This window comes from Petaurus breviceps, unplaced genomic scaffold (genome assembly GCF_028583685.1).
Source record: "Petaurus breviceps papuanus isolate PSGF00001 unplaced genomic scaffold, PetGlider_PUasm1.0 189, whole genome shotgun sequence".
In the NCBI taxonomy this organism is placed as follows: Eukaryota; Metazoa; Chordata; class Mammalia; order Diprotodontia; family Petauridae; genus Petaurus; species Petaurus breviceps.
The window spans coordinates 40,171,859-40,193,370 of record NW_027185809.1 but is presented as its reverse complement, the minus strand read 5'-3'; the positions used below and the strand labels follow the sequence as shown (position 1 = coordinate 40,193,370).

The following is a 21,512-nucleotide window of genomic DNA, read 5'->3' as shown; positions in this document are numbered from 1 at the left end:
CCTTCCTTCCTTCCTTCCTTCCTTCCTTCCTTCCTTCCTTCCTTCTTCATCTTTTGATTTTGTTGTAATGTATCTTCTTGTCTCCTGGAGCTATTTATTTCTGATTACTCCATTCTGTTTTTCAGGACATCTAGTATTTGGGTAAAGGTTTATACCATCTGTTCTAAGGTTCTTGTTACCTTTTCAGTTTTTATTCCTTAAGAACTCTGATTCTATATTTTATACCTTGCTTCATTTTTTTGAGGTACCTTTGTACTGTAGTCATTGTAGCACCTTTTCCCCTTGAGAATCTTCTTTGCATTGTTATAGAGTGATTCTGTTTTTCTGATTCTGTTCTTCTGGGTTTATCCCTTCAGTGTCTGGTAACCCATAGTATTTCTTCATTGTGTTTGGTGTTTTATTTTCTTTATTCATATCTCTGGTCTCATTTATCGCCTTGGGATTTTGTTGCAGAACCAGGTTCTATTTCTTCCCATACTTTTGAATTTGTCAGTCAGGCACCATTTGGTCCTATTCTAGTTTTTGGTAATGCTTGCTACTGGCTTCCTTCTCTCTTGAATACAACTTTAGATCCACTTAGAATGGGGTCTGTAACTTGGGGTCCATTACTTTTTAAAAAAATGTATGTTGATAACTGTAATTCAGTATAACTGTATCATATGTATTCTATCTTATATATTTAAATAATTTTTCTGGGAATAGTTCCAAAGTCTTTACCAGACTTTCTGTGGTGTCCATGATATAAAAAAAGTTATAAAATCTTGCCTTAAAGCATCCCCCTGGATGAAGGGGTTTGCTGTTTATCTTTAAATTTGTTGGTTATTCTTCAACTTGTTGTTCTTTTAAGATGTTTCCTGGAATATATAAGGGAGAACTGAGCTCCTCAATGACTTTTCACATCACCATTTTAACTAGAAGTGAATAATAGCCAGGTTTTTAAAGTAGTATTCTACATTAGAGCACATATTTGCCACTGCATAATGAAGCAAAAGAAGAAAACAATATAGGTCTTTTTCTCTAGGTTTCATGTTCATTGATTATTAATGAAGAAAGCATTTGATTTTGGAGTGCAAAATTCCTTAAAGCCATCTTTCAACAATTTTATGTCACATATATACATCATAAGATTCCTTGAAAGATATGACAATAGAAATCAATCTTGTGTAATGATCATCTAACCATAAATATCAGCTAGGAATATAAAACAGGGAGATCACAAAAGTATTTGATACTGTCATACATACAGAGTAGAGTCCCTCCTGGAAGCTGTCCATGGTGAGGTTTGTTCAAAACATTGTGCTGGTTGAACCAAACCCCAGAACATTGCCAACTCTTGAAGAGATCCAGAGTCATTCAAGAGAGCTTGACCTAACCATCTATATATGAGTCACACAGTAACAGAATTTTAGTGATATAAGGAATGTTATCTATTGGGTCCAACTTATATCTGAAAGGAATCCCTAACAAGTTGTGCAGTTTCTGCTTGAATATTTTGAATGAGGGAGAATCTGCCAACTCTGAAAGCAGCTCATTACTTTTTTGGATGCTTATAATTGTTACAGTATTTCCTGACATGAAAAGCCTGAATTTGCCTCTTTGCACCTTGTGTCAGTTACCTTGGTTCTGCCATCTAGGGCTAAATAGAACAAATATAATTCCTCTTATGTGACAGACCTTCTATTACTTAAACATAATTGTCACATTCTTCTCAAATCATCTCTTTTCCATGCTTAACACTTTTTGTTCCTTCAACCAAATCTTCAGATATCATGAACTAATATCCCTTCACCATCCTGGTTGTCTTCCTCTGGATGCTTTCTATCTTGTCAATGTTACTTTTGAACGTTGTATCCTAAAGTCATTACTGTGCTCCAGATGTGGTCGGCGCAAGTTATAGTACAGCGCTATCACCATCTTACTCTTGGAAGATATCCTCTTAATGTAGGTCAAGTTCACATGAACTTTTTGACTGCCACATCCCATTACTCATGTTTATTGAGGTTTCAGTGCACTAAAACCCAGATCTAGAATAACTGAAACATACCTCCCCTATCTTTGTTTGTGATGGTTGATTTTTGGAACTCAAGTGTAAGACTTTACAGTATTTATATATAACCTCACTTGATTAAATTCGGTCTAATTCTGTCCTGTCAAGATCTCTTTGGACTCTGACTAACTCCTCCATTGTTTCAGCATATTCTCCCAGCTTTTGTTATGTAGTTTTACTGAGCCTACCATCAATGGTTTTAACTATATCATTGCTAAAAATGTTGAATAGGGAAGGGCCAGGCACAGATCCTGGGGAATTCCACTTGGAATAACCAAGGGGATGAAGAATGTCTATTATCCAGACTATGGCATGAAGTTAGACAACTTGTAGAATTTGTCCAGCAGTTTATAAAACTGGAAAATATATGGATAGACAATGAATTTGTCTAAGACATAAAAGAGGAGAGTAGGTTAGATTGACTTCAGGAAATTTCAGAGTTCCTTTAGTGACCCTAAACGTCTTTGAGAAATAAGACCCATCTTTTTAATAGGAGCACTCTACTAGTAGGCACTGAATAGCTGCATGGCCAGTCACTCTCTTCAACTTGATACTTTCTTCTCTCTAGGTTTTTATGATACTACTACCCCAGTTCTTCTCCTACCTATCTAGCCACTCTTCATTCTGCTTTCCTGGATTTTTATCCAGGCCATGCACACTAATCATAGTTATAGACCCTATAGGGTCCTTCAGGACTCCACACTAGATTTTCCCCTCTCTATTGTTTTGCTTGGTGGTCACATCAGAAACCATGAATTCAATTATTGTCTCTTTCTGGATGATTTTCAGGTTTAACTTTCCACCCCCAACCTTTCTCCTGTCTTCCATACTCTCATCTTCACTTGCTTATTGGACATCTCAAGCTGGATGAGTTTTAGATATCTTAAACTCAGCATGCCTAATACTGAATTCATTATTCTCCCTCAAATTCTCCATGCTCACTTCTGCATATATTTCCCATTACTATTGAGGGCAATACCATTGTCCTAGTCACCAGCTTCATTATCTAGGTGTCATCCTAACCTCCTTCCTTTCACCATAACCAATCATTTGTCAAATCTAATTGTTTCTACCTTCACAGCATCTCTCTTATATATCCCCATCCTCCCTGCTTAGCCCTCCTCTGAAACTGACACCATCCTGGTCTCACCTTTTCACTTCATGCCTAGACTAAATAACCTGCTGGTTGGTTTCCTTGCTTTCAGTCTCTCCCCACTTCAATCTGTCATCCACTTAGCTGTCAAATCATTCTTCTTAAAACAGAGGTTTGATTATGTCCTGCCCTGCTTTCCTCAAGCAGGATAATTATTTTAAAGGCACAGAGATGTAGAGTCATGTTTGAAGAACAGAGAAAAGACCACTTTAGTTGGATCATAGAGTGAAGGAGCGTGAATAATGTCCATAGAGGCTGGAGATAGAGATTGGGCTAGATGGACTACAGCTTTTAAAACTACACAGAAGAGTTTATATGTTATTCTAGAGATAATAGAAAACCATTAGGGTTAATTGAGTAGGGAGTCAGATCTATTTTTAAGGAAAATTAATTTGGCAATAGTGTGTAGTATGGACAGAAGTTGGAAGAGACTTGAGATAGAGAGGCCAATTAAGAAACTGTTGCAAAAATCTAGATGAGAGTTGATTAGGGCATGAATAAAGTGATAGATGTGTGAGGGGGGAAAATGTGAAAGATACTGTGGAAATAGATATAAGATCTGGCAACTGTTGGGATGTGAGATGAGTGAGAGCGAGGAGTCAAAGGGCATACCATGTGTGTAAACTTTGATGACTTGAGGGATGGTGGAAATAGGGAAATGTGGAAGAGGCTTGGTTTCAAAGGGAAAAAAACTAATGATTCCTGTTTTGAACATGCTGAGTAGGAAATTCTTACAGGAAATGCATTTTGATATGGATAATAGGTAGTTGATGATGTGAAGATTAGGAGAAGGACTAGGGCTAGATGTATATATTTGGCAGTCAGGTATGTAAAGGTGATAATTAAACTCATGGGAGCTGATGTCAAATGAGAGAGTATATAGAGAGAAGAGGGTCCAGGACAGAGAAAGACTTGGGATACACTCACTAATGGCATGAATGATGCTCCAGATGTTGAGAAAAAATTAATATTGTATTCCGAATTTTAAGCAGGAATAATTTTATTAATTTGATATTCTAAATTGAAACATTTCTGTCTTCAAAATGTCCAGACTGGCATGCCATCAAATACATATCTCTACTCCAAGACAACTTGAGGTAACATTTACACGAATATTGAATAAGAGAAAGGCCACAGTACTCTTAAAAATACTTTGAGGTTAACATTATGACAATACTCAATAACTTTTTCAATTGCTCTCTTGACCACTCCCCTCAAGTGTCCTCTAGAGTAATCAGAAGGGATCAATACCTTAATCTTTTCTGAACGAGGAAGAGGATGCTGCTGCTTAGGTATACCATAGACCAGTCATTTCAGAGGGTAGGAAAGAGGTACACTTAACTAGACAGAGATACTCTTTGTTCTAAATTTGGTTTCCATATTAGTTCCTCATCTGAGGTCTTTGTTCTTAACCTTTTACAACATCTTCTTAAAGGGTAAAGTCTGGAAAGTATTTTAAACTAGAGAAAATATGTACTATTTTAAATTGAACTACAAAGGATGTCTTTAATATATTTCCACAAAGCAAAGGAAACTTTCTGGGGGCTGACAGACATGTTGGAAAGCTAAGAGAAAGTAGTATCGTGGAAACCTAGAAGAGAGTATATTCAGGAGACTAGGATGGTCAATAGTGAGTGTCTTCAGAGAGTTTGAGAAAAACCAAGATTGAGAAAAGTCCATTAGATAAGGCAATCAAGAGATTTCCAGTTTTGGAGAGAGCAATTTCTGTTGAGTGATGGGGTCAGAAGCTAGATTACAGAATGTGTGGAAAAGAATGAGAGAAGAAGTGAAGGGAAGGTATGCAGGGAACTTTCTCTAGGTATTTGGCTGAGGAAGGAAGGAGAGCTCTAGGATGCCAGCTAACAGGTATGGGGCCTAGCAAGGATTTGTTAGTTTCGTTTGTTTTAGGTTGAGAGGAAGGCATGAGTATATTTCTAGGTGATAGGAAACAAACTAGTAATTAGGAAGATTTTCTCTCTAATAGAAAATTATGGAGAAAACGAGTGTAAAAGTGTTAGGGAATACATACTGGAGAATATGGTAAGAGACTCTTACTTTTAAAGGAGCTGGCAAGGAGAAGGCCCAATTCTTCATCAGAAATTGGAATAGAGGAAATATTAATAGAAGGTGATGTTCAGGGGATAATGAGATAAGAAGGAAGAAGGGGCTGTTGGTAAATGACCTCAATTTTCTTGGTAAAATGTGAGACAATGTCCTTACCTGAAAGGGCAGGAGAAAGGGATGATGTGGGAGGTTTGAGGAGAGATGAAATGATTGGAATAGTCTCTGTGGTGAGTGGGGTAAAAAAAAAAATCAATAGCAGAATTGCATTGCTGCTACGAGAATCCTACTGAGATTAGATAATACATCTTCAGTGTACCCAGTTTACTTTAGCTCTCCTAAGCAGCATGTGAAGGATGCAGATGGTGGAATTAATCCAGGACTGGGGTTTGGCAAAATGTGATGGGCAACAGGAAAATGGAGAAGGGGATTTAGAGTAGAATGGAATATACTTTAGATTAATTTAGAGTTTGAGATTGGGAAGGGAAGAGAAAGAATAGTCTACCTTTCCAGTCTTGTATTCCGTCCATGAACCTTACAATCCAACTACATGGGCCTGTTTGCTGCTCCTCACAACAGCACTGCATTTACTGACTTAGCCTTTTCATTGGCTGTGCCCCATTCCTGAAATGCTTTTCTTCCTTAGCTCTGCCTTCTTGCTTCTTTGTTGTTCTTGTTCATCCTTTGTTCTTGAAGAGGACCAATGACAGCAGGAGGTGATATCTTGACTTGCAAGTGAATTGGATTTAAGTGAGGTAGAGCTGTACAAAGTCATCAGCCTCACTCTCTCCTTCAGAGTCATGGGAGTTCAAAGAGAAGATAGAGGTCGGGGCTACTGGTGATGGCTTTGGATATAGGGGGAGACCTTGGCCTGTTTAAATTAAGGTCTTTCTCATGTCTCAGTTTGTCTGAGGAAATGCCTATTCAGTCATTAAAGGGTAGGAAAGAATTTAGGCCTCTTACTTTCTAGGTTTCTGTCAAGATTCAGTTATAATTCTATCTCTTGCAGGTGGCCTTGCCTCTGAGATTAAGTTCCTTATACAGCATTTAAATATAAATTAAAAAAACTATAACTAGTTACTTACAAGACTCTCCCTCTTTAGAAGCAGCTAAGGGTACAGTAGATAGAATGCCAGGCCTCAAGTCAGGAAGACTCATCTTCCTAAGTTCAAATCTGGCCTTGGACACTTACTAGCTGTGTGACCCTGGGCAAATCACTTAACCCTGTTTGCCTCAGTTTTGTCATATGTAAAATGAGCTGGAATAAAATGATAAACCAGTATCCTTGCCAAGAAAACCCCAAATGGGATTATGAAGAGTCTGACACATGAAAAGTCAGACACTGCTAAAAACCAATGAATAACAGCAACCCTATTTAGTATGTGACGTTCTTTAGAGCAGGGACTGCATGTTTTTTCCTTTTTTTTTCATTTCAAGAATGACCTGAGTCCCTTTATAGAGTAAGTGCATAATAAATACTTGTCCACTAACCGACACTTTCACCCCAAAATTGTTGTTCAATCACTTAATTAAAAAACACACACATGTTAGACAGGAGCCCAGAAGAAAACTCAAATGATGGCATCCTAATAGAGCTGTCCTAAGCTCCAATATTCTAACTTCATTATAGGCAGTAGGCCCCACTGTACCTACCTAACCCCCTACATACCTCCCCTTCCCCAATATCCTAACTTCTTTACATATGCCTCACTGTTCACTAGAACAATATGTAAGTATGAACTCATATTTCAGAACAGCTAGTGTCCCAGTTACTGCCTCTATCTAGCAACTAACTGACCCCAGATCCATACTGCATATTTGAAGAGGTGTGTTCCTGTATTCAATCACAATCATATCATCCATCCTGCCCAAGACAGGACTACAATACCTAACTATCTATCTTGACCACACAGGACAACAATAGTTAGTCAACTGGAGAGCAGCATGACCATAATGTTTAACCACCAAACCATAGATGGGACCTGTCCTCCATTACCCAATGCCTTAACAAACTCCTCCTGCCTTTTTATTATTCATGATTTCTGTTATGTAATTACATCTTTACCCTATAAAAATCCATCTTGCTTTCTCTGAAGTTGCTAGTTCCTCTTGGAACTTAGCCCTCTTCATGAGAGGTGTCGATCTCAATAAATGCCTATACTTGGATCAGAGGTGGTCTGACTCTGAGTTCTTTGATATGGTTCCACCACAACACATTATGAAACCCCAACAATTTTTGGGTGGGCAGAGCCCCCACCACAACACACACTTAGCCGAGTCCTTCTGTACTACCTGGGCATAGTCACAATGATGTGAAGGCCAGACCTTCTCCACCCCTCACTGGAAAGCTACATGATGCTACCTGGAAGATCAAAGATAAAGAGCTCTAGTCTTGATACAATGCCTTTATCCCACCATCTCTTTGACATATTCATGAAGAAGGGGAAAGATCATAGGATTACTTGGGGGTTACCACATCATACCTAAATGTCAAGGCCTCCTAATGCTAGGCCAACACATAGCTAGAAGCAGATCCCCAAATTCCCAGGTTATGCACTGGAACCTAGAAGGGCAATGCTGAGTATGAGTTTGTTAAGATGTAAGGGGATAGAATGACAAAAATGACAAACCCAAACTGAATGCTGTAGATTATAATAACCAACCTTTCCCCCAGAGTAGTAAGATGAGACAGTAGCTCCCTCCCTGCTTTGCAGAGGTTTGGCATACTGCATATATTATTCGATTTGACTGATGTGCTGGTTAGTTTTGCTAAACTGTTTTTCTTTTCTTTTTTATTATTTATTATCTGAAATGTCTCTCTGGATAGGGGGATGTGGGTAGGGAGGGATATATTGGTAAATGAAAGTCATGTAAAAACAAAAGATGTCAACAAAATTTTTAAAAAGGAATGTATCTAACCTTTTAAATTACATATTTAATGTTCATATTATAACAATCTGACAAAGCAATAATAATAATTAAGCTAGAAATGGCTTATTTTATGCATTTCTTGGTAACATACATTTCTTAAGTTGTGTTCCAAGTTTATTCAGTGGGATTTGGAAGAAAATGCTTGCTGGGAACCAGGTATTGGAGATTCCTGAGATCTAAAGTTGTGGCAGAAGAGACAGGTTCATTTAGGAATTCTTGAGTTCATATCTGTTCTACCATTTTAAATAGTTTATCTACTTTTAAAATGCTCCCTTTTCCCTGCCATAATGTTTAATAAGTGATAGGAAGTTGTTCTGGCACCCATAGTAAATGTAGCTAGTGGAGCACTAAGAGATTTAATTAAATAAATATTTATTAAGGGCCTACTAAAACACTCTATTTCCTGAGGCATTTTCACTCTCTCCAGTGCCTGGAATGTTCACCTGACCCACTCTATCTCTGCCTCCTGTCTTCCTTGTCATCCTTCAAGTCCCAATTAACATCACACCCTCTACCAGGAACCTTTCCTGATTTCCTCTTACTGCTAATTTAATGCCTTCCCTCTAAGATTACTTTTAATTTTTCCTGTACATTTCTTGTTTGTACATAGTTGTTTGTATTTTGTCTTCCTTTACCTCCCAAAAAACCTATAAGACCCTTGTGAGCAAGGACTATGTTTTATCTTTCTTCATAACCCAAGACTTAACATAGTGCTTAGGAATTTGTTGTTGTTGTTGTTATCAGTCAGTAATGTCTGATTATTTGTGATACCATGGACCATACCATGCTAGGACTTCTATCCTATGTTATCTCTCAGAGTCTGTCCAAATTTACCTTTATTGTTTCCATGATACTATCTCTCCATCTCAACTTCTGCCATCCCCTTTTCCTTTTGCCTTCAATTTTCCCCAATGTCACAGTCTTTTCCAATGAGTCCTACTTTTCTCATTATGTGGCCAAAGTAAGTAAGCTTAAACTTCAATATTTGACCTTCCAGTGAATAGTCTGAATTGATTTCTTTAAGTATTGACTGATTTGATCTCCTTACTGTCCTAGGGGCTCTCAAAAGTCTTCCACGAGGGAAGCTAGGTGGCACAGTGAGTAAAGTGCTGGCCCTGGAGTGAGGAGGACCCGAGTTCGGTTCCAGCCTCAGACACTTAACACCCACAGAAAAAAAAACTAGACATGTAGCCTCGGGCAAGTTACTTAACCCCAATTGCCCTCCAAAAGGCAAAAAAAAAAAAAGAGTCTTCTACAGTACTACAACGTGAAAGCATTGATTCTGTAGTGCTCAGCTTTCCTTATAGTCCAACTCTCACATCCATACCTTGCTACGGGAAAAACCATAGCTTTGACTATATGGACCTTCGTTGATAAGGTGATGTCTTCAGTGATGTCTTCAGAGACATCTAGAGAAATCTGCAGAGTGTGCTATCCAGATTTGCCATAAATTTCTTTCCAAGGAGCAAGCATCTTTAAATTTTATGCTTGTAGTTAACATCTAACCAAAATCTGACACTGCTTCCATTTTTTCTCTCTCTATTTGCCAGGGAGTGATGGGACCAGTTGCCAAGATCTTAGATGTCAAGCTTCAACCTAGCTTTTTCACTCTCCTATTTCACCCTCATCAAAAGATTTCTTAATTACTCTTCGCTTTTTGTCATCCAAGTAGTATCATCTGCATATGTGAGAATGTTGATATTTCTCCACGCAACCTTAATTCCAGCTTTTGATTCATCTAGTCTGCCATTTTGCATGTTGTACTGTGCATATAAGTTAAATAAAATGACAACATACAGCCTTATTGTAGTCCTTTCCAATCTTAAACCAATGTTTTCTATGTTTGGTTCTAACTGTTGCTTCTTGGCCTGTATACAGTTTTCTCAGGAGATGATCTGTACTCCTATGTCTTTCAGGACTTGTAACATTTTGTTGTGATCCACACAAAGGATTTAGTATAGTCAATGAAGCAGAAGTATATGTTTTTCTGGAGCTCCCTTGCTCTCTCCATAATCCAGTGAATGTTGGCAATTTGGTCTCTACTTACTCTGCCTCCTTGAAATCCAGCCTGCTCCTCTGGTAATTCTGGATGCACATATTGCTGAAGCCTAGCTTGCAGAGAATCTTAAGCATAGCCTTGCTGGCATGTGAAATGAATGCAGTTGTTCAATAACTTGAACATTCCTTTCTGTAAACACCTCGAATTCATTGCAGTCTGATTTTTAATTAATTTTTAATTGTTGCATGTTCAGAAATTTTTAACTGTTGCCAAATTTTTCATGACCTAACCCCATATGGGATCTTGGCCCACAGTTTAAAAAGTAATGTTCTAGATTAGCAATTCTTATACTCTTTGGTCTCCTCTTTATATTCTTAAAAATACTTGAGGACCCCAAAGACCATCTATTATATTTACTGCATTAGAAATTGAAATGTCTTAGTATTATTTTGAAAATAGCTTCGACCTCATAGATACCATAAAAGGGTCTAATTGAACCACACTTTGTGGACTGATGCTTTGGAGGAAGCCCAGAATTCTAAGAATTGGAGATTTGAAGGGACTGGTGGGTGAAGGTGAAGTCTTGCTCAGAGAGGCATAGAGACAGGGCATTGAATCTTGTATTTGAGAAATAGTTAACAAGACAGTTTCTCTACAACAGAGAGTACACAAAGGAGGAGGAACATGAGCATTTATGAAATACCTACTATATGCTACAATACACTGTGCCAAAGTGCTTTGCAAGTATAATCCAGCTTGGTCCTCACAACAGCCCTGGGAGTTAGGCTCTGTTGTTACTCCCGTTTTACAGTTTAGGAACCTGAGGCAGACAGAGATTAAGTCACTTGCCCAGAATACACAGCTAATAAGTATTAAGATGGATTTGAACTCTGGGCTTCCTAACTCCAGGCCTTCTGTCTCTTGTGCCGCCTTGTGGCCCAAAGGGGTACAGCAAAGGAATAAAGCTGGTAAATTGGGTTGGATTGATATGGCAGGCAGAAGATTTAGTAGTTTTATTCTAAAGGCTATAGAGAGCCAGTGAAGATTTTTCAATAAGGAAGTTACATGGGCAGATCTATGCTTTATGAGTACTAATTTGTCAGCTGTGGAAAGATGAATTGGATAATAGAGAAACTGGAAGCAGAGGCCAAATAAGAGAGCATAATATTAGTCCAAGTGAGAGATAATGGGCCATAGTCATAGAAAGAAGATGATAGAAGTGAGAAATGTCAAAGCAAAGTTGACCAGACTTGGCAACTAATTGCTTATGTGGTGATTGGGGGGTAAGAGAGGGTAAAGAAGATGGAAGAGTCAAGATTTCTAACCTGGATGAGAAGGATGGTGATGCCTTCAACAGAGATAGGAAGGATTCAGAGGAAGAAATGGGTTTCAGGGTTTCTTAAACGTATTCTACTTTCGACGCCTTTTTGAGTTTTTTTGATGTTGCATGGGTCAGTTTTCCTTGGTGTTGTGTGGCGTGAGGTCATGCACAGTGCAAAGTTCACATGCATTGCATTCAGAATTAAGGCTGAAGTGAAGTTGCATGATGCAACTTGGGCAAGTGTTGCCAGAAACACCTTGGATTCATTACATGTTTGATTTTTAATTAATTTTTGGTCGTTTTGTGTTAGGAAGTCTTTTATTGTTGTCAAATTTGTCACGACTGTACATGGAATCAAGACCCACAGTTTAAGACGTGCTGGAGGAAGCAGTTCAAGATTCCTTTGTGAAACCCAGGCAGACGTGTGTAGTAGGTAGAAATAGGGCTCTCAAGACACTTCAAATAATCTGCATAGAGATGCTACTTATTGCCGTAGGAACTGATAACATAAATGAGACAGAGAAGGTCAAGAGAGAAAGAACAGAAGAGCTAGGTGATACAGTAGATAGAGCACTGGCTGTGGAGTCAGGAGGACCTGAGTTCAAATCTGTCCTCAGACACTTGACACTTTACTAGCTGTGTGACCCTGGGCAAGTCACTTGACCCCAACAGAGAAAGAGAGACAGACAAACAGGGGGAGAGAGAGAGGAAGAGAGAATGAGAACACAGAATAGGGCTCAAAATAGAACCTTGGGGGTCACCATGATTAGGAGATAGGAGATGGCTGATGCTTGAAAGACTAATCAGAAAAGTTGAAGAAGCAAGAAAGAGAAATGTCATGGCAGTAAATGAAGGAGAGATTGGTTGGGAGTTTGTATCAAAAGCTTTAGAGAAGTGAGATAGAATGATAACACAATTGTTTAGAAAGGAGAGAGAGTGGAATGTCAGTGGAGGTGAGGCATGACAATGGCTAGAGAGTAGCTGGTAGTAGAGTGGGTCTGGATTGGGCTAATTATGGAGAGCCCTCATCAGTTAGGAGGGCTAGGGCTCAGGACCAGAGATGACATTCTCAAGGTGTATTAGCCAAATGGCTGAATCATGCATATTTGTTTTCAAAATGGTTGGTGTGGTAGCAATGCAAGTCTTAGTCATTGCCACCTGAACTTACAGCCATATCATCCTTCAGGATCTTATATATAATGATCAATGCACATTATTTTAAAAAATGTTTGAAACTGTGCAATACATTACTGTAGTTTGCTAAACTTGAGCACTTACCCAGAAAGATAGGATCTGGTGATTAAAAGCTTTCTCTCTTTCAGAAACTAACAGATGACAAATTTCCATTGTATTTATTTCATATGTATTTTTATGTACTTGTATGTCCATGTTTTCTTACCCAAAAGAATGTAAGCTCTTTGAGGGCAGGGACTATTTGTTTCAGATCTTTAGTACCTAGCATGAGGCCTGGACCATAGTATGTGCACAAATGTTTGTTAATTAATGAATAACTTAGAATGCAACTTGGGAACACAAATGCAAAAGTGAAATACACTCTGCCCCATGAACTTACATTCTAATGGTGAATAAAGAAGCCCTCAATAGGGGGCAGCTAGGTGGCACAGTGAATAGAGCACTGGCCCTGGAATCAGGAGAACCTGAGTTCAAATCCAGCCTCAGACACTTGAAACACTAGCTGTGTGTCACTTAACCAAAATTGCCTTGCTTTCCCCCTCCAAAAAAATACATAAAAAAAGAATAATAACCTTTAATAGTGAGGAGTGATTGCAACTCCATAGTGTTAATTTGCTACTGATCTTAACTTTGCCATACTTTTTCAAATGCTTTGCAAACAGTACAAAAGGAATGATTTTGCTAAGAGAGTAGATGTTAGTTCTTGTCACTTTTTTCATCTAAAAAGACATCATTGCCATTCTACACCTGGAAGCAAAGCTGCCCTGACTTTTGGCTAACACACCTGCTTATAAAGACTATTGAGTTTTGCGGATGAAACAAGTGGCAAGAATATTTAATGACAAAATTAGGTTCCAAAAAGTTATCTATGGTCTAGAACAAGGTTCTTAACATAGAGTACATTAACTTGAAAGCATTGATAACTCTTTCAGTTTATTTGATTTCCTTTTAAATTTTATGTATATAAAAACATTATTCTGAGAAGGAATTTCTAGGTTTTAGCCTGCCTGCCAGAGAGGTCCACAATACTAAAAAGTTAAGAACTCTCGACCTAGTAAAATGGGTTGAATCAAGATGAAATATGATTAAAGGATATGGAAAAAATAGCATCATAAATGCAAAATGGGGAAGGTCATTAGTTTGTATGGGAAGTATCTGATCATTTTAATGGAATTGAAATACAAGGTGAATCAATGATTTAGCAGCCAAAAATAGCTAATGCCATCTCAGATTGCATTTAGAAAGGTGTAATTAAAAACAACAACACGCAGAGAAAGTGATTGTCCCAATTTGCTCTTTAGAAAGTACACTTTCTAGAATGGTGTGTTTTGCATTAGCCGCACATGTACAACCTATACTGAACTGCTTGTCTCCCCAGTGGGGGTGGGTGGCAGGGGGGGAAGGGAATGAATCTGGGATTGAAAGTTTTAAAATCAAATATTCAAATATATATATATATATTGTGTGTGTATATACATATATATATATATATACTATTATTAATACCATCTTACATGTAATTAAGAAATGGGATGTACAGGCACTGAGGCATAGAGATCTACTGGAAAAGTCGAAACGGGTATGGGAGAAAATATGGGAGAGAGCAGATTGGAGGTGGGGATATCCTGTGGGACTGCTGTTTTGGGGGGATGGGTGGGGGAAAAACGGGGAGAAAATTTGTAACTCCAAATCTGGTGGAAACGAATGATGTAAATCAGAAGTTAATAAAGCATTAAAAAAAAAGATAGCTTTCAATTCATTTTAAAAGCATACTGACCACATGGAAAGTATTCAAAGAGAAGTCATTAGATTGGTGTCCCTGAGGCCATGACTTGTTAAGGTTAATTTAAGGTACTGAGAATATAATATTTAAATAAGCAAGAGTTTAATGTACACATCACTTAAAGATCTGTTATTTGGAAGAATGATTAGGCATATCCTATTTGACCCTAGTGGGCTGAAGCAGTGGTAATTGGTAGAAGAGGCAGATTTAGGGTCCAGGTAAGGAAAATATTCCTAAAACTAGAAATGTCCCAAAGAAAATGGGTCGCATTGATGCACAGTGAGTCTTCCCTCACTAGATATCTTCAAGTAAAGTCTTGTTGGCAACCTGATGGGGATGCTGGTAAGGGGTTTCTTATTAAGATATAGATTGGACTGAATGACTTCTCTTATACCTTTTAGCTCTGTGATTTTTTTTGCATATTACTTGTTCTAATATCTTCCCTGTGATGTTCTATTCAGTATAATTTTATTGCTAAGTGCACTTTATAGTATCATAATTCTTAAAAAAATTGGCATTTCATGTGTGATATACATAGTAACTCAATTCAGTCAATGTGCTGTTTATAATTCTACAACTATACTGTAGCTTAAATTTGCTGCCCTATAAGGTAATGTTTCAAAAACATTGGTGTTAGAGACAGGTGGTATAATAATGATAATGATAAAAAAGCTTGATAGAGATTTAAGGTTCACCAAGCACTTTACAAATATCTCATTTAAACTTCTCAAGATCCTAGGGAGGAGGGAACTCTTATTCCTCTCATACGAGTACCCTGAGGCACCGAGAGGTTTTGATTGCCTAAGGCCGCTCAGTCTGAGGCTGAATTTGAACTTCTGAATTTTTTAAACTATGTGTCCATGTTCTCTCTACTGCCCCATTTAGCTGCCTTGCTATATACTAGCATAATGTGTTGAGCGTTGGACTTGGAGACAGGAAGTTGTTGAGTCATTTTTTTAGTCATGTCCAACTGTACATGACCCCATTTGGAGTTTTCTTGGCAAAGATGCTGGAGTGGTTTGGCATTTCCTTCTCTAGATCGCTTTACAGATGAGGAGACTGAGGCAAACAGAGTTAAGTGACTTAACACAGTAAGTATCTGAGGCCAGTTTTGAACTCAGGAAGATGAATTTTCCTGACTCCAGGTCTGGTACTCTATCCGCTGTGCCATTTAATTGCTGGAGGCAGGAAGACTTGAGTTCAAATCTTGCCTGACACTTACCTATGTGACCTCAGGTAACTTAAGGCCCCAAAGCCTTTGTTTCTTTATCCATAAATTGGGATAATTATAACACCTACCTTACAGAGTTGTTTGGATGATCAAACGAGATATCTGAAGTGCTTTGTAAACTCTAAATTGCTATATAAGTAGAAGTTATCATCATCACCACTACCACCATTGTTATTATAGACTAGGATTATTATATTAGGTCATTTGTTTGCTGCATTTAAAAGTATCCAGAGTGGAAGCATGGTTTAATGGATAGAGAGTCCTGCACCAGGAGTTAGGCCTGACCTCAGATCCTGCCTCTCATACTTGTGTGACCATGGGCATGGCATTTAACCTTTATGAGCCTGTTTTCTTGTCTGCAAAAAAGGGGATAAAATTTATTACCTCACAGAGGTACAATTACGGGATGTAAAGTATTTTCGTAAATCTTAAAGTGCTATATAAGTGTCACTGATTAGTATTAATATTAATGTTTTAGGGAACACAGTTGGATCTGCTGTATATCCAAATTCATGAAGTTAACATCTTAGAAGAGCAGCAGATTTCTAGACTATGGGTGAAAGATAAAGTAAGTATTCAACAAACATTTATCAAGCAACTACCATGTGTATGATATTGTGATAGATGAAAAAAAATGACACAGTTGTTGTCCTCAGACACCTTATAGCCTAGGTGGAAGAGCGAAGAATATTAGCAAATAATGTAACAATAGTTACAATATTATTTAAGTCTAAGAGAACATTGCAAGAGAAAGGGATGTCTTTGCAAAGGGAACAAGGAAAGATTTTCATATAATAGTTGGTGTCTAAGTTGGGTCTTGAAGGAATAGAAGGATTTCAATAATTGGGAGCATTAGAAGAATCTGTTCTGGGTGTAGAGATAGTTCAGATACATGTTCCTTTAAATCCATAGTAGGGGAGATGATACATTCACAAGGGATATTCTACATTTAAATAACAATGGTAGAGGGTATCTGATTAAGCACTATGATGAGTAATATAGTCAATTTGTGGACTTAAACAATCAAGGAATGGTTATGTGGGGTCCCCAAGAAACCTTAGTGCAGTTTTAATCTTTAATTGCTTCAGTTTAGCTAAATTTGAAAAAAAAAATCAAGAGATTTAATCCAAGGCACAAATGCAGAAAATGATAGAACTGACTTGGGTGCTCACCATAAAGTATAAGTTAATAACTATGGGCAGTTAGGAATTGCTGCAACATTCACAAGATACCTTAACATAGATATGAAATAATGGGAGCCTGGACTCTACCGATGGCAGTAAGATTGGAAAGGAAAGCACACATGAAATATTTTAAAGGAAGGTATGATAAAATTATGTTTTACTCTTTGACTTTTTCTTCCTATTTACCCCTCCCCCCCATATCCAAAGTTACAAGCTTGGGTGAATGGGAGAATTTAGTGGCATAGATAGACAATAAAAAGCATGAAAAAGAGAGCCACTTGGGAAGGGAAGATGGTTTTATTGAGTATAGGTTAATGAGAAGTTATCTAAAAAGATCAATCCAGTAAGTTCCCTTTGGAGATTCCAGATTGGACCTCTGGCAAGTTGTCATAGAGGGACTATATTTGCATTAAAGTCGTGATGGAAGCCATGAGGATGTGAAAGTTTTCATTTTTGTTTGGAAAGAGAAGAACTAAAGAGTGGTGGACTAAGGCTTACGTAGTCTTTACAGTAGCAGTGAGGTAGTGGGCAGGAGGAAAGAAATCAATGAAAGAGGAAAGAAGTCAAATTGTAAGAGGCCAGCCAGGCAAAATAGCATATTGGAAGCCAAAGGAGAATTTGAATTAGGGGTTAGCTAGCATGTCAAATATTATAGAAAGTTTTAATGGAACAGAAACAGAATAAAAGGTCATTAGGTTTTTCAAAATGGAAGCTATCTGGAAGTTTTGAACAAGTTTCAGTAGAAGACATATGTCAGTAAGCAGATTATAAGGTGCTTAAGGGGAAATGGTAGTAGGTATAGACTTAATTTAAAAGTTTGGAAGTAGAAGTTATTAAGGAATAGGATTGTAGCTAGAGGAGGGAAGGATAGGTAAAGAATGTTTGGGCAAAGATACTTTTTTTTCAAAGATGAGGGGAGTATCCAAGTATAGGTAAATGGGAAAGGAATGAAAAGAAAATACTGGAAATGCTGGAGAGAGTGTGTGTGACCCTTGGTAGATATGTGCCAATGAATTTACTATATGCTGAATTATAGTAAAATGCTATTAGAGCTGTATGTGATAGATTTACAGCCAAATATAATGTTCTTTGGTATTCTTTGTATATGTAGATAATATGTATATGTAAATAATATTTGTTGATGTTTAAGAAATATTTTTTTCTTTGCAAAAAGAAAAACAAGAAAATAGAAATATTGTTCACTAAATTAAGAAAAAATACAGTCATACAAACTAAAAAATTTTGCTTACAAGTGCAAATAGCATTGTAATTAGACAACCTAAGGTATTCTAAACTGCGAATAATATTGTATATTAGATTGTATATGAAATTTCCAAAAAAATTGAATCTCAATGTACAATTTCAGTAGCACAACTCTGATTCTCAAGTTTTCTCCAGTTAATGTTAATCTTTGTTTTGAAAGCATTTGCATCAAGGAGTAAGGGATGGGGACTGATCACATGTAATTACATGTGATGCTATGACTGAATTACTCTATGGCTCTGTTACTAGTTATGTTGTTATATACTCGAAAATATATTGTGGGGAAAAACATCTTTTTTTTCTAGTACAAAGGAGTTTATTTGGTTAAGAGAATTTTCTAATTCAGGAGTTCCCTATTACCAATGAAATTACAGTTCTAGGCACCATCCCTATTCTGTCTTCCTAATGAATGAGGATGTCTATTTAGTCTGAGATCTCAAGCAACAAGTGAATAGAATGTCTACCCACTGAAAAATTTGTAACATTGGTTACATAAAGGAATTGAATAATGTTTATCTAATGTCCATCACACATTTTCTTAACAAGCTTTATTATGTTTATACAAGGTCTAGCTCTAAAAATACACCATGTGGTATATTATTATATTATATTCTGCATATGCATACATATTTCAAATGTTTATTTTTTAAATGTATATATTAAATTTCTCCTAAAAGATTGTTCTAAATGATGTTTTTGGTCACTTTATGTAGTCTTTGCTGACTAGTTATCTGGTATTATATTGATGATAGCTAAAAGATCATTAGATAAGAGAACAGAGTTATAGACCCAGGCATCTATATAGGCAATAATGGAAGTAATCTTGTAGGATTTCTTTAGGGCAAAGGGAAGAGATATTACAAATCAGTGGGGATGTTTCACCATGTTTTGAAGATGAAGAAATCTGATTTTAATTAAGTCACTGGAATGTTTTGCAAATAATATTGCTTGTTGTAGAAAAAGACAATATAGAACTGTATAGTGTCTGTACTCTCCCTCCCCCATATCTTGATGATGTTTTTCAATCTGCCCCCTACCCTGAATTGGTATTTGATATTTTGTTCTGATGCACTGATGATATGATGGATCATGGAGATCAGGACATGTAGTGGAATGTCCTTGAGTCTTGTACGAGCACAAGGAAACCATTAAGATGATTGGGAGAAATAAACAAACTGAAAAAAACTTGTTCCAGCTTTACCATGTCAGAATAATTTCCTAGTGTCACTGAGTGAAAAATCTAGAAATGATGTTTTCCTTATAAAAATCATTTTCAATTACTGAATTTTATTGGAGAAATCTAACATGGCAATTAGCGTCCTTGTTTCCTTTAAACAGATGTGATTATGTCTTTTCGAAAATGTTGGCAGAAGTACCTACATGTGGTACAGGCGTTAAAAAAAATGACGTGTGTGAGATTCTCCCTTCCTCTGATGGCAGCAAAAACTGGTGTACTAGCTACCTACTTCTTAGGTTGGAGAAGTAGCAAAATAACAGGTTCTCCATAGCTCTAGGCATCTGGAGAAGTCTGAGGCTTCTGTGGTAATCCTTGTCTAGTTTCTAGCCTAACACTGGACATGGAACCAAAGCCTTTCTCCATTGGTAGAACCTATAGGAGTTTGTGCCTCGTTGATATAGCCTTTGAAAATCCAACATCACTTCTGTACCATGATAAGGCATTAGAAAAGGACCTTAATTCACTTTTATGTGTGTTTAATAAGTAATAAGAACTACTACTAATTCAGGCTATTAATTCAAAAGACACCAAGAAAACATGACCATGTTTCAGGCCAGAAAATATAGAAAGGCTTCTTAAATTATGGAAAACCCTGTGTGTGTGTATACATACATGCATACATATATTTTTTTTCCTTAATTCTTCTTTTTCTTTCTCCTTCTTTTCCACATACTCCTCCTCCATTGTATTTTCTTTTTGTCCCTCCTCTCTACTCTCTCTTCCCCCATTCCTTCTTTTCTTTCTCCCCATGCTGGACCAGACATTTCCTTTTTTTGTTCAGAGGAGGTAAGAGTAGTGACTGTACAGTATCCCATTTATGCTTTCAATCTACACTCCCAATAATTAGGGAGTGAAAGCAGTGATTAAGGGCTGATTAGGAAAAGGGAACATGGGAGAATAGCTGTTTAATCATGATCTTTTTAAGGTTCCTTTAGAATCTGACAAATATTGAAAATATATGATGTAGAGAACACACAATATATTTGCCTAGGTTATTGATGAATAGTTCTGTAAAATTCATGGAAGAAGTGGGAGGCATTTAGCTTTGAGTTAGCTTTGAAAATGATACGTGCCCTATTCTTGGTCATGCTGGTCTTTTCCTTAATAATACAATTGTAAGCATTGAAGCACACATTTGTAGGTAGAATAAAAAGGATTTAAAAAAAGAACAATTATAAAGGTATGGATTTCTTTTAGAGAAATTCTAAGTTAATGTTGCTTCTATTTATTCCTAGCCTAGCATTCCTGGAAAAAACATCTTAGACTGTATCTAGATGATAAGGCCTTAATGTTCATATAGACAGAAATGCCTTATATTAATGCACATATTTATTTTCATATGGCAGTTAAGTGGTGCAGTAGATAGAGCATTGGGCCTTGAGTCAGGAAAACCTGAGTTCAAAGCTAGCATCAGATATTTACTAACTTTGTGACTCTGGACAAGTCACCCTTTCTTTTTCTCAGTTTCCTCATCTATGAAATAGGGATAATAATATCATTTACCTCCCCAGGGTCATTCTCAGCATCAAATGAGATATGAGATAATAATGCAAAATGCTTAGAACAGTATATAACTCATATTAAGTGCTATATAAATATTAATTATTATTTTATAGACAAAAATGTAAATGGATTCTCTTGTTTTGAAGTTTGTGTGGTGGGGAGGGAAAGATTTGAAGAATAAGGACCAAATGCTTGAACTTGACTGTAAACTATTCTTTTTGGTTCTGTATGCTGGTGGTTGACTCATAGGTAGAACTCTCTTGGTATTTTGTTGTTAAGTCTAGAATTTCATTTTTCGGGACATGTGATGTTATTTATAGGACATCAAGGATGAAATTAATTTAAACTTGGAAATTTGCTTTCATTGTTTATGTTTCTGCAGACTGGTAGCAATGGCATGTTTCTGTGAATATCAAGGATTGATTGTTGGTACACTGTGAGACTGACAAAGCATATGTGGGGCTCATTTTTATCATCTTAGAAATGGGACACTCATATTTTCAGGTATCACATTACTAAGATAGTTCAGAGGATTGTGGTTATGGTTAATGAGTCAGTATAGGGGAGTGCTTCAGTTGAAAGTCATTCAGTAAAATACAATGTAT

At 37.1% G+C, this 21,512-nt stretch overlaps 1 protein-coding gene across 7 annotated transcripts in view; it reads left to right on the top strand.

Annotated features, from left to right (window-relative positions):
• DIO2 (iodothyronine deiodinase 2) overlaps positions 1-21,512 on the top strand; it is a 306,669-nt gene that overhangs the window by 98,865 nt on the left and 186,292 nt on the right. For all 7 annotated transcript variants that reach the window (XM_069092340.1, XM_069092337.1, XM_069092332.1 and 4 more), the window contains exon 2: positions 16,199-16,288. The gene's annotated coding sequence lies outside the window, so the exon portion shown is untranslated. The remainder of the gene's footprint in view (positions 1-16,198; positions 16,289-21,512) is intronic.